The sequence below is a fragment of the Brachyistius frenatus genome, unplaced genomic scaffold, assembly GCF_029030835.1.
Source record: "Brachyistius frenatus isolate BFR_SWC_R1_liver_20210118 unplaced genomic scaffold, ASM2903083v1 Contig_2, whole genome shotgun sequence".
Taxonomy (NCBI): domain Eukaryota; kingdom Metazoa; phylum Chordata; class Actinopteri; family Embiotocidae; genus Brachyistius; species Brachyistius frenatus.
In genome coordinates this window covers 7,998,529-8,011,142 of record NW_027210601.1, presented here as the reverse complement: position 1 = coordinate 8,011,142, position 12,614 = coordinate 7,998,529, and the positions used below count along the sequence as shown (strand labels likewise).

Here is a 12,614-nt window from a genome sequence, read left to right as displayed (position 1 = left end):
TGTGTGCATCTCTTAGGAACAGGAAGTGGTGCATATCCTAAACATTTGTTGTTGTTGTTGTTGTTTTACATGTGGCATTAAACATGGGTATAACAATGAAGGGATAAAGTAGGCAAAATCACAACAGATTTGCTCTGGAAGTCATTATAGGAAAACGATTTATCCCATGTGATTAAAATAAATCTAGTTTAGTATATAGAGCTTGCTAATAATTAACTTTCTGGTTAAACACAACTATTGAGTATGTTGGGTTTTTTTTAATGACAAAATGTAATATTCTACTTTCAAAATATGAATGTCTGTTTCAGATGATGATGTGTCACGCAGTGCTAAAAGTTAAGACCTAATTCATACTGAACAGTCCTGTTTTTTTTTGTTGGTTTTTTTTTTTTTTACAGGGAAAGTACATCATAAAAAGTAAATAACCACATGCATATTTCCAGAGAAGTTTTATGCCACCGCTTCAATGTCAGTTCCCTCACTTCGCCTTTCGACAGTCCGGCCTGCATGTCGTCGCTAAGTTGACCAGACACGAGCTGTTCTGCGAGAGAATCGCATGTTTGCCCGAATCCATTTGATGTCCCTGGGAGATGTGTGTGATTGACACGCATTTCCAAATGACGGGAAAAGAGGAGCCTTTGAAGTTCATGCAGTAATGACCAAAGCCGAATAAAACAGCTGTAGAATGTTAAGCAGGCGGTGGAAATGTGAGGTTAAGCAGACTTAATCAAGGTTGTGACGGGAAGACTTTGAACTCGGTGGGGCTGTAATTTCTAATTGACGCGAGGCTTTAGTGATGGATAGAAAGAAATGTGTTTGAAGAGCAAGCCTGCACGGTGAAAATGAATAGTGTCGGTTTATACCTCTGCTACAAATGGCGGTGAAAACCCCTTAAGAGAGCACCAAAAAGTGTGTTGTTTCTCTCTCTCTCTCTCTCTCTGTCTCTTGTTTTCCAGCCTCTTCTGGTCATTTGGCTGGGCTCTGAAGTGGCCCCATTCCGGCTCAGCTTTTGAATATTGATTTAATTGTCTGTTTTTCTGACAGACACATACATCACAGGCCGTAATGGTCAATCCCAGCTTGGCAGGCTGTGTCTCTACATTATTTCCAGTGCTTGACATATGGTCAATCCAAAAACTTTACCACCTTTACTGACGTGTCTGCCTGCTTCCTCGGTGAGCACACACAGGCTATTGTCTTTTCTTTCTTTTTTTTTTACAATGCACGGCCAGATATTTCCACATCCCAGTTTTGTCACTTTGGAGTTGCACTAAAACAAAATGTTGCATATGCTGCTCAGAGAGAGAGAGAGAGAGAGAGAAGAGAGAGAGACAGGGTGGGGGGGATTCAATAGCTCTTTGTATGCCATTTCAAATGGGCTCTGTTTCATCAGTCACAGTGATGATTTTAGACCCTGTAATGGCGCTGTACCCTATCTAGTTTATGACCACTGACAATACATCAGTGTTCTTTCATTTGGAACGGCATTACTGCATCTGTTAGTTTTGGCAGTTCAGTTCAGTGCAGTGCAATTTGAGCAGCAGAGACTTTTGCTGCAGTCATTTGTTGTCATTTTTCTTTCTTTTTTTTCTTTTGGTCTCTCCTCACTAAAGTGCAGTTGCGCTGATGTATTTCTCCAGTAATTAATGAAAGGTAAATAATGCAGTCATATCAAATGGCAATAATTAGGATGATAATAAAAACATAAGAATTTAAATGATAAAAACACAAACGGCATTGGAGCAGGAACTTTTTTTGTGTTCACTCGCCTATGCTAAGTTTAGATACTGCTGTTCAATCAAAGTGACAATCAAAGTTGTGCTGAAATGATTAGTTGTTGATGATAATCAATTAGACGATGTACCCATCGTCAACAACTTCGATAATCAATCAAGCTGTCTATTAAGCAAAAATGATCTGTATATTAACTGGATCTAGCTTCTCAGATGTGAGGATGTGCTGCCTTTTCTGCGTTTAATCTAGCAAGTGGAAGGTTTCGGGGTTTTGACCTGTTGGTTGGACAAAACAAGCAGTTTGAAGATGTCACTTTGACTTGCTCGAAAAGCTGAGATGCAGTTTCAGTAATCTTTTGACATTTTATAGATCAATTAATTCATCAAAACGGTTAGTTAGATATTGGTTACAAGGAGCCTGAATCCAAGAGCTGTGCTAGATGGTTTAATAGCACAAAATCAACTTTATGCTGAATAAAATAAGACTGTGATAGTAACTGCTGTAATCGAGGGGTTACAGTCTGTGATTTTTGGTTCTTCAGTACCGTTTTTAACGGTTTTTAATCAAAACTGAAATATCAGACGGTAATATCGTGTTTAACTATGACAACATCTTGTAAATATTACAGCTAGATAGCCAGTGATTATTTTAATTACTGGATAGGAGATACTGTAGTTAACGTATACACAGAACCCATAACTCTATGTCTGCCTTGATACCGAGGTCACAGTTTTGATTGCTGTTGGAAAATTAATGGTATTGCCGCACGTCTACTCCTGCTTTTAGTTTGCCAACCGCAATATCTTAAATCAAACACTGTCACTCTAAGTAATGAATCTGTCAACTAATCATTCAACATGTCAGTGTGATTACAGTGTGACACTGTGTTAAATTTATTCCACAGGACTTTAAAAGGGTGAGCTTAAAAAAAAAAAAAAAAGATCCCTTTTTATTGCCTCTCCTGCATCAACATTCAGTTTTAATGAGTGAGACAGAGGAAGAGGCAGAGCAAACTGTGAGTGACCAATCCCCTGTGGGATGGAGCACGATACAGGTCCATATAGGGAGTGTCACTTTTATACTTGTACACTATTCTTGGGTTTAATTTGGCACAAGAATCTGCTCAGTTTCTGCTCATTCCCAAATACAAAAGTTTATTTGACCCTGAACTCGATTCTCACCTCTCCTGAGAGGTCTGTTCTTATCCGGTCATGAAGGAACTGACGAGCTGTGACACTGTCAGACATCACCGTGTGGCAATGTGGTCCTTCATGCCTGAAGACAGTAATTAGCTTTCCTTTGTCTGCTGTCTTGATAAAAATGTTTGGTAACCGGCTAAGTTACTCACTGAAGCATCTAATCAGATGTTTAGCGCTCTTAATATAGAACTCAGAACTCAGTCTACAATCATAGACTGCGACTGCTATTCATTTCTGTAATACGTGTCTTTCACTGTCTCCTGTAAACCAACTTCAGTACTACATTTTAATCATCTGTTTGTCGCTTAGCTCAACACACGTGTAATGAAAGCACTGTGCAGCATTTGTCCAGGTTGAAGCCATACTGAGCTGCACTCAGATTAAACAGAATGCACAGACGTTGCTTCACCTTGTGAGCCCCCTTCATTGACATTAGCGGCTGCCTTCTTCTCTCGTAAACAGAGCGCCCTTGACTGCCACTATCACTACCTCAAAAAGGAGTCTCTTAATTATGACTTGGAGGGGGCGGGGCTTCCCCTCTTCTCGAAGCCATCGTTAGCTGTGGTCCCTAATTATCCAGGTAGCTGACAGATCAGTGACGGGTCCACCGATTACTGCTGACAAATTCAGCTCGGTGTCAAGTCTGCAAGCTGCCTTGATAAAAATCAACTCCTCTCATGTCCCCGCCTCAGTGGTTCCAGTGTAAACTCAACTCCAGCGCTTGCTTGCAGTAAGTACCACGTGACAAATCAAAATGTGCGACTTGAAAGGCCAACACTGTGCTGGACGCACTCGCAGTTGGTGCGAACTTAACTTTAGTAGCTATGCAGAGGAGGTAGTTTTAATGCGAATGTGGCTTTCCGTGAGCATGAAGTATTTTCTTAATACTTCTCCTCTCCCTCTGATCTTTCCGCTAACAGCTTTTTGGTGTGTTTGACAGAACAGGAACAAAGTTCTAAGCCGAGCAGCATTAATACATTTTGTTGTTGTTACTTGGCATTGTATTCCTCTGCAGGAATTTAGCTCACGGCACCTGTCAGCTAAGAAGCAAGCACCGAAAGATGACTATTAGAACCTTGTGTTAGTTTTATCAGGATGTTTCTGATAAAGGATTTAATGACAATTTGTCAGCAGTTGAAGCTGTGATGTGACAAAAAAAAAAATATTTTTTTGAAGTGAAAAGTCTGTAGATGAGAACAGAACGTGTGTGTGTGTGTGTGCGTGCCTCTCTGCATCGCTGAGCAGGATGTTTGTACAACCCTGCATGTGTGTGTGAATGTGAAATATTCTGATCCTGTGATAATGCAGTGTATGTAAAGTGTCATTAACAGGTGACATTGACTGAAGGAGTCAGTGGATATATTTGCTATCCCACACTCCGCTACCCCCGTAGTTTCATTTGCATGTGGTGTCAGAGCCAGTAGGCCTTCAGGAAATCAAAGACACACACACACTAATACGCACACTCGCACAACTCCGCTCTCTGTCCTCATCTTCGTAGAGGTTAAGTGACAAATGAAGATCGATGACTGCTCTTATGGAAAAGAGAGGGTCGAATTGAAAATATGTGGGAATTAGACTCGCCAGCCGAGTGAAGATGTAAAGGCATTCGCCGCTGCGGGCGCGAGGTAAAACTATCCCCGAGCTTAATGAGGTTCAGAGGAAGCAGGAAAACCTGGATTTGCACTCAAGCACAACACGAGGAGCCTTGACAAAGACATAAGAGAAAACAAGGTCATTTTTTATTGGACTAAAAACTCACGAGCATCCTCTTTCTTAAATACATCCTGCACTTATTTTTTGTCTCTGAATTTCAGCACGTCTGTTTTTGATTCACAAAGATATCTTGGCGACGTTTCAAAACCAGCTGCAGAACAAAAGCCACAATGTACGGTGGGGATGTAAAATAATAACAGGAATAATAACAAGAACCAAATCAAACCCATGACTGTCCCTGGGGGGTTTAGGGCACCGGTCGCTAATTACTCTGAAGCATTCACACGAAGGAAAAGTTTTCCTGCTAATTAACTAAAAAAAACAGTTGATTGAAAGAAGAAGAGAGTTAAAGAACAGGCCGGGACTTTGACATAAATTCTCTTGATTGTTATATATGTGCATTAGCTGAAACAAACAGCAGTTCAAAGCCTAAAGCAGTTTCCTATCATATTTGACAAAGTAAAGCATAAAATCACCACATTTGAGCAGCTGAAATAATATTTTTGTGTTTTTCGTAATTATTTAGCAAAAGTCGATTAATTTTCTGATACATTTTTTATTTTTTTATCCTGATCTCACATGACAACATGCAGTTTATTTTCCACGTTAAGAATCTGAGAGGACCGGTTTTTGGACGGCAACTTTTGCCAACGTTGTCTAAAAGTGCTCATCTTCTCACGGTCTCTGTAGGCTATAGCAGAGTAGCAAAGAACGGTAGGTTGTCACACTACAAAGTGGGCCAGCTGCATTTGCTTTTTCTACACAAATATTGTACTTTGTCTTTCTAATAATAATAGAAGTTTTAGAATTATACAGATGGAATCGGGCTGAGAAGCAAAAGGGCTACAGAAAGGAAAAAGAAAAAGGGCAAGTCATGATTTAAGACGAGACGATGGGAGGTCCAGGGTGCACTGTGAGGTCAGTGTGTACTTAGGGGAGCACCTGTCTACTTCCTCTATAAGATAATATAATTTATTGGTTCCTGTATATTTTTTTTACTTTGGCCCCCAGCGTGGTGTAAGTACCTCAGTAAAAACACGTTACATTGGTGTGTCTGTGTTGCATTGGTCCTTGTATGATTGATACCGCATGGCAGGCGGACGCTGGTATTGGAGAGACAGTTTGTATGCGGTGATCACATTTGAGACAAATTTTTAGCATTTTGCTGCAGTAACCTCAGAAATTACTCAACAACCGATTTTTTTTTTCTTCTCTTTACTTGATATATTAGAAATTCCCATTGATGTGGTGCCTGTTGTGCTAATTGTGGCGATCATGCTAGAGATAAGGAAACTGCAGATGCATGACCATGTTATTGAATGTTAAACTGCTCTCAGTTCTCAGTCTCTTGGTCTTAAATTCTAAAGTAGCTCTGATCCACAAATTAAATGTTAAAAACGGTGCTGAGGTGAGCGAGTCACCATTTGATGTCCTGTACGGTTTGGCCTTGAAGTGGTGCTGCTTCTGTTCACCAGCCTTGAACATCTGGGTTGAAGCACGGTGGGTGAGAGCGGGCGTGGGTGGGCGGGTGGGGGGGAGAAAGGGAGGGGGGGACAACAGAGGGAGAGAAAGAAAGAGGGGCTGTGAAGAAAAGGTATTAAAAGTGACAGATGAACATGACTTGGGTAGACGTTCTGTTGCAGCAGCTGTGACTGCTGCCATTGCTCTGACAGGTGTCAATTAAGAATTACTGCAGAGGCCCTGCAGTCATTTTTTTTTTCCTGCCCAGCTGTCTGTCTGTGCGCCTTTTTGAGAAATAGCACTTTACCCTTGTCACAGCATTAGCGCTTACCCACAGTCGCCCCAGAAAATGAGTGCACGGCGGGCACTCTGATCAATAACCAGCGTATTAGCAATTATTTTGCCCATTGATTTACGTTGGGGCTGCGACTCCCAACGTGTCGTTATTAGCCGCTGATTATATGTGCCTGTTCAAGACATGCGCGCCAGCTCTTGCGCTTGTTCTGTTGGTGCCATGTAGGTATATTTTAACCTCGCATGTAGGGATAAAAAGACACATTTCCTTCTCGATTGCAGAAGTGGAAGTTTAACAGTTTAATTGCAACCGCACTTACACTGTCTATTCATGAAACCAATGTAATATTTCCTTAAACGATGCTAAGCCAAGTTGTTTCTCCTGCCCACATGCTGACGTGTCCTTGGGCAAAACAGTGAACCCCCAAGTTGCTCCCGATGTCAGGCGAGCACCTTGCATGGTAGCTCTTTTGCTATTGGTGTGTGAACGGGCAAATGGGAGGGCAAAAATGGTTAAGTGCTTTGTAGACCAGGAAAGTAAAAAGACGCGATATAAGTGCAAAACATTTGTTGTGTAGCTTTGGGAACCCAAATTACCAATTTGTCCCTGGTTGTATTTTAAATTGAGATGTTCTCTCTGGTGGAGCTTTCTGGATAGAAGTGAGTGCATTTCCAGATTCCTTGTATGAAGTGACATAAGATACTTAGTTCTTGTATGCGTTGGGATTTTGCGAACACCAACAATAACAATCGTCAAAAATAGCCAACATTTTCTGGTTCTAGTTTTTACGGTGAATAATAATATAACAGAATCATATTTACAGACATTTGCAGGTTTTGGATGGGTTTTGGACATTTTTTAATGAAATTACCAGTTTTTTTTTTTTATCGTTCCAGTTTTCGAATCAATCGTTTGTCGCTGCCCTAATATAATCTTGAACAGACAACAACGGTATCTGTTGTTTTCAAAGGAGGGATTCGACAACGTGCAAACACTGGCTCCTCTGTGGTGGACATAAATAAAAGGCATTTCTGGGTGGTAACCACTGCAGTGCATTCGAGGTGATTGTTTTGCCTCAGCAAGAAATGTTAAAACCTGTGCGAGTTCAGAATAGGGAAATGAAAACGTCGTCATGCATAGTTGCATCGATTCTTCACACCAAGCAATAAAGAAACAAATAGGCTAACATAGAATTTGTGTGTTTCGTTCATGTTTTTTTGAGGTTGTTTGGGTAAAGGTTGGACCGGGGTCTGAACATAATGAACTATACACGGTTGGTATTATGAATATAATCCTCCTGTAAACATTTAGATTAATTAAACATGTGCACACAAGCCGTAGTGCTGAAGAGAGCTTCTGCTGTTTGTAGAGGGTGTTGTGCTCTGACCGGTACTTGTTTTTATTATATAGCAGTTGATAAAAGCTGGCCTCAGCATATCGACACAGGAGTTGGTGCAAGTGGACGAAAGTCAGGAGACGGAGATTTCTAACCCCCGGGGAGTGTTTATTTAACTGATAACGTGGGTTGAGTAGCAATGAATATCATTTTTTGGACACTAGTTTACTGCAGATAAGCCATCTGGGAACAGATACAGTTAACAGATGACACTTTGTCCTTGAGAGCGGACGCTGGGGAAGGTCACGCTGCAGCCTGGTGTAGTGCCACTGCCATCTCTCTTTCCTCCCCTTACCTCTTCATCTTTATCTCTACCTACTCCCTCTGTCTCTCCCTCTCACTGCTCATTTTTTTGGGATTACTGCCCCCCTCCTCTTTCTCTCTCCTTGTAAGCCTTTTCTCATCTTCCTATCTGTCATCAATCTCTATCTTACTGACTCAATTCTCCTCTACCCTGCTCATATTTTCTTTCATCTTCCTCCCTGTCTCTCACCCTCATCTATCGCTCTCTCTCACACCGGATGCTCAAGAGTCAGTGAACTGGTTACAAGAACATGAACTCGACATCTGAAAAGGAGAACGTAATACTCTCCTCTTTCAGGCCCACTGGCCTTGTTCTCATATTTCAAGAACCTCTCTCTCTCTCTATTTTTTTTTTAAATAGTCTGACTTCAGCAACATCCTGCAGTCACATATGAGTTGTAAAAATCCAAAAGGTCACAGGGCAGTAAAGTCTTGTGTCATGTTCTTTGAAGTCTAAACACATGACTGTCACATATTTTCCAATAGCCATTTCCATCCTCATTCAGCAGACAGTTTATCCTTGAAGCACATTGCACAGGAAAAGAATCAAATGCTATTTCGTTAGCGTGGCGCTATTCAGTTTTCCCTGAATGCTGTCATTTGAACAGAAACCCATTGACCACGATTTGCTTGGGTGTTACACAAAGTAATCACTTTGCAGTCATCAGCTTCAGTGCGCCACTTGATGGGCAGTTGAAAGGGGATATAATGTTTCAGAATCCCAGTCGATTCAACAACACCACATGTTACCCCCCGAAAATTCCTCCCAAATCTTTCCAGAGCCGCTGTGCTGTCTGAGACAGTGACAGTCACAGGGGGGTATAAGCTCAGCTCTGTCTCCCTAAGTCGTCTGTCTCCGAGAGAACAGCGGGAGGCCTCTTGTACACCCCTCCTCTGTCAGTGTGTCTCTTTCATCAGTCAGTCCCTCACACACCAAACCAACTGTCTGTCTCACTCACTGGCTGAATGTCCACCTGAGCATCTGTTTCTGATCACCTGTCTCCGTTCCTGCCTCTGTTTGTATGGTGACCCAAATGTCGGCCTGTTTACTTGTCTGTCTCTGGTCCGTCTGCCTCTCGTCTCCCACAACACGAAGCCACATGATGACAGGGCTGCACCTACGTCAAACTAACTACGCAGGAAATATGTTGACATTGAATAATGTTCGTATGATGAGTCTGCATGAACGCTGATCTTTGACATAAATACAACAAAATGAATGACCTTGTGGAAAATTCACTAAAGTGCTCTAATTAAGTTTGCTCATGAGCTGCTTAACGTAAGTATTTGCACATATTCTGTTACTTAACTACAGTTCAGGGGCAAATATTTTTTTAATAGACACTGCAGTCGGCCAAAGGAAAAAAAAACAGATTTTTACTTTTTGGTTTTCATGCAGATTAAACAAACAAGATGCAACATGAGTTGCTTGTAGGTGGATTGTATTACTTTAGGAAAGAGCCAGTTGAGCGGTTCCCTCGTCTCTCCTATCTTTGTGCTAAGTTTAGCTAAGCTAAGCTAAACCGCTGCTGACTTCGCAATATCTTCATTTTACTGTCCAGGAATGAGAGTGGTTTTCATTTTTTAATCTAACCATTGGCAAAAGATTGAACAAGAGCTCAGCTGTATTTTAGTACGTAGTTAAAATGAACAACTACAGTATCAACTTGCTGTCTCTACATCTGTCATGTTTTATATCTTAAGCCAATAACATAATATGAAATAGCCTTCCTGTGATTGTCCCTACATAATGAACACTTTTACTTTTAATACTTATTGATTTTTGTACAACTGGTTGTAGGACTGTGCTGCTTTTTGCACTGTTTCCTTGAAATCTGGACCTAAAGGTGTTTGATTTCCATTAAAACAGTGAAAGATATGATCTTTTTTGTACACTTTAAGATACTGGCCTACAACCATGAACTGCCCTTTGTCTATCTCGTCCATTTAGGTCCATATAGCAGCATTTGCTTCTCCCTTCTACTTTACCTTCTACTTTGGGCACTGCTGGCTGCTTCACCCTTGTGAAGGCCTGTGTAATATATCTGTCATCTTGCTGAATAATTACAGTGTATTTGAAACTTGTCTTGCCTTACATTTAAAGTCCACGAGTGGCCACATTCCCAGTTTCACCATGTCTGTGTGTGTGAGTCATTTCTAGGTGAATGTGACTTCCTTTTTTTTTAATTTTTTTTTTTTAACTTAACTAATCTGTTTTTCCTCTTCATCTTCTGAGTCTGTCACTTCATTCCTCTCCTGCAGTGGCTCATAGTTGGAGCCTCCCTCGTTCTTAACGTCCTCTGGTTTAATAATAACTGCAGTCAGATTTCAGAGCCTTAAGAAAGCAGTGTCATACAAACTGGACTGGAAATCTCCAGTCATGACTAAGTAACACCTTTTAACTATCTGAACAGCAACCATCAACTTGAATATTATTTATTTACAAAAAAAAATACATTGCACTTAATAATTGATTAATGTACAAGCTGTAAATCTCTCTGTACAAACTAAATTTACCTGGATTTGAGAAATGAGAAATTTGGTTTCATGATATTACAATTTCTTGGAGTGCTAAAAATGAACTGAAGGTTATTGTCACTGTTGATTAATTTGCCTATTATTTGTCTAATAATTTGGTCTATAAAATATCAGAAAATAGTGGAAAATGTCCATCACAACTCAAAATGTGATATCATTATATCACCCATTGTGTCTGATCAACTATATAAAGCAGCCTATCAACAGAAATTAGCAGCAACACAAAATGTTTTTGCATTTGTACTTGGAAAATGCTTTCTTTTTACTGCAAAGAAAGCCTTAAAAGCAGCATAAACATCAAAATCTGTCACGACAAAAGGTCAGATGATTTCACCTCCACCATAATTTATTGCAGCTAAAGTACACAGATTGATGCAGGGAAACATGATTTCATCGGTTTTACGTTCAGAATCAGAAAGAAGTATGTGCAGCTTTGATTGTTCGAAGTTTCTCTGGCACAACAAAAAAAAAAACAGGTTGTTTCTGACAACTCGGTCGCAGGCATATAAAACAGCTGTAGTGTGGGCCGGTCTTATCAGTGTGACAAACAGCAGCTGCAACATTATCTGAGATTAGTCTCTCACTTGAACATCGACAGGCTAGAAGGGCTTCTGTAAAACCCCTGAATTTCTGTTCAAAAATAATGTTAATGAAACATATTTGTCAGCAGAGGGAATAAAGACGTGTTCTTAGAGGAGTGCACTGTGTACGTCAGGGATGTTTAATTAAACTTTGTCAAACTAAACAAGATCAAGGTGCAGACTGGCTTGTGCTGATTAACATCACGTTTATCAAGTTCAGTCAATTACCTTGTTAGACTCTCCCCTCCCCTCAGGATATCAAGTTAGCCGACCAGACAGAGGTGAGTGCCTGGCAATTGGGAATCCTTTGAATTTTATTTAAGGAGATTTGTACTTTAATACGGACTCTTTCAAGAGGAAACCATGCATCTACTCCATTGAGTACAAAGTGCAGCTTTAGATGAAGGACAAAGTGGTTTCTGTGAACTATTTCACAGAAATGAAAGAAAAAAAATCAGTATAGTTAAAGCTGTAATATACAGACCCCCAGTGTTAAAGCAACACTGGTTGTTGGTAGCAGCAGATATGGTTTCTCTAACACTGAAGTTCATGATATAACACTCTGTTCTGAAGTTCTTCATCGAAATGATTGTAGGCTCATGGTATTTAAACAAATAGGGGAACAGTTTATTGGCTATGAGGTCTCCTCTTCAGACAGAGAACTAAACACATGAAGCCTGTCTGAGTAAGAAAGACATTTTCGCACTTGTTCAGAACTATTTTAAAAACAGAGTTGGACGGTTTTGGCCTCACAATGCCAGACAGTAGAGCTACTGTGGAGGCAGTGCTGATGGCACAATCCTGAGCTGGAGAAAATGTGCACCCCTCCTCAGGATATTTGGGATCTATTATGTATGGAGGCGCTGAGTGTCTACAAGACCAGGGCCAGGGAGCTAGACAGGACTGAGTGAGGCACTATTGTGTGTGTGTGTGTGTGTGTGTGTGTGTGTGTGTGTGTGTGTGTGTGTGTGTGTGTGTGTGTGTGTGTGTGTGAGAGAGAGAGAGAGAGGGAGGGGCAGAAGAGAAGCAATAGACGGAGAGGAATAAAAGGGTGAAAAAAAGAGGAGAAAAAGAGACTGACAGCAGACAAAAAAGAACCAGGGAGGAGGGGGGACCGAAGGAGGGAGGGATGAGGGAGTGGAAAAAGAGGAGGCGAAGCAACAGAGGAGTGAAAGAGAAATGACTTGAGGGGTTGAGGGATGGAGAGAGAGAGAGAGAGAGGTGAATACAGCGAGGGAAAAGTATCAAGGCAGTGAAGAAGAAAAAAGAGAGGGCGAGAGACAGTGAAAGCAGTTGGATAGTGGAGGAGAGAGAAAGAGGGGAGGATGTCACCCATGGCTGCCACTCATCCCTCACAGCTTAATGACGCTGTTTTTTTCCCCCCTTCTCCC

General features: G+C 41.1%; 2 protein-coding genes across 3 annotated transcripts in view; one reads left to right on the top strand and one right to left on the bottom strand.

Moving 5' to 3' along the window:
- LOC138620573 (leucine-rich repeat and immunoglobulin-like domain-containing nogo receptor-interacting protein 1) overlaps positions 1 to 12,614 on the bottom strand; it is a 291,009-nt gene that overhangs the window by 117,391 nt on the left and 161,004 nt on the right. The gene's annotated exons all lie outside the window — the stretch shown is intronic.
- The window catches only part of tshz1 (teashirt zinc finger homeobox 1), a 30,329-nt gene that overhangs the window by 2,116 nt on the left and 15,599 nt on the right, over positions 1 to 12,614 (top strand). The window lies entirely within an intron of this gene.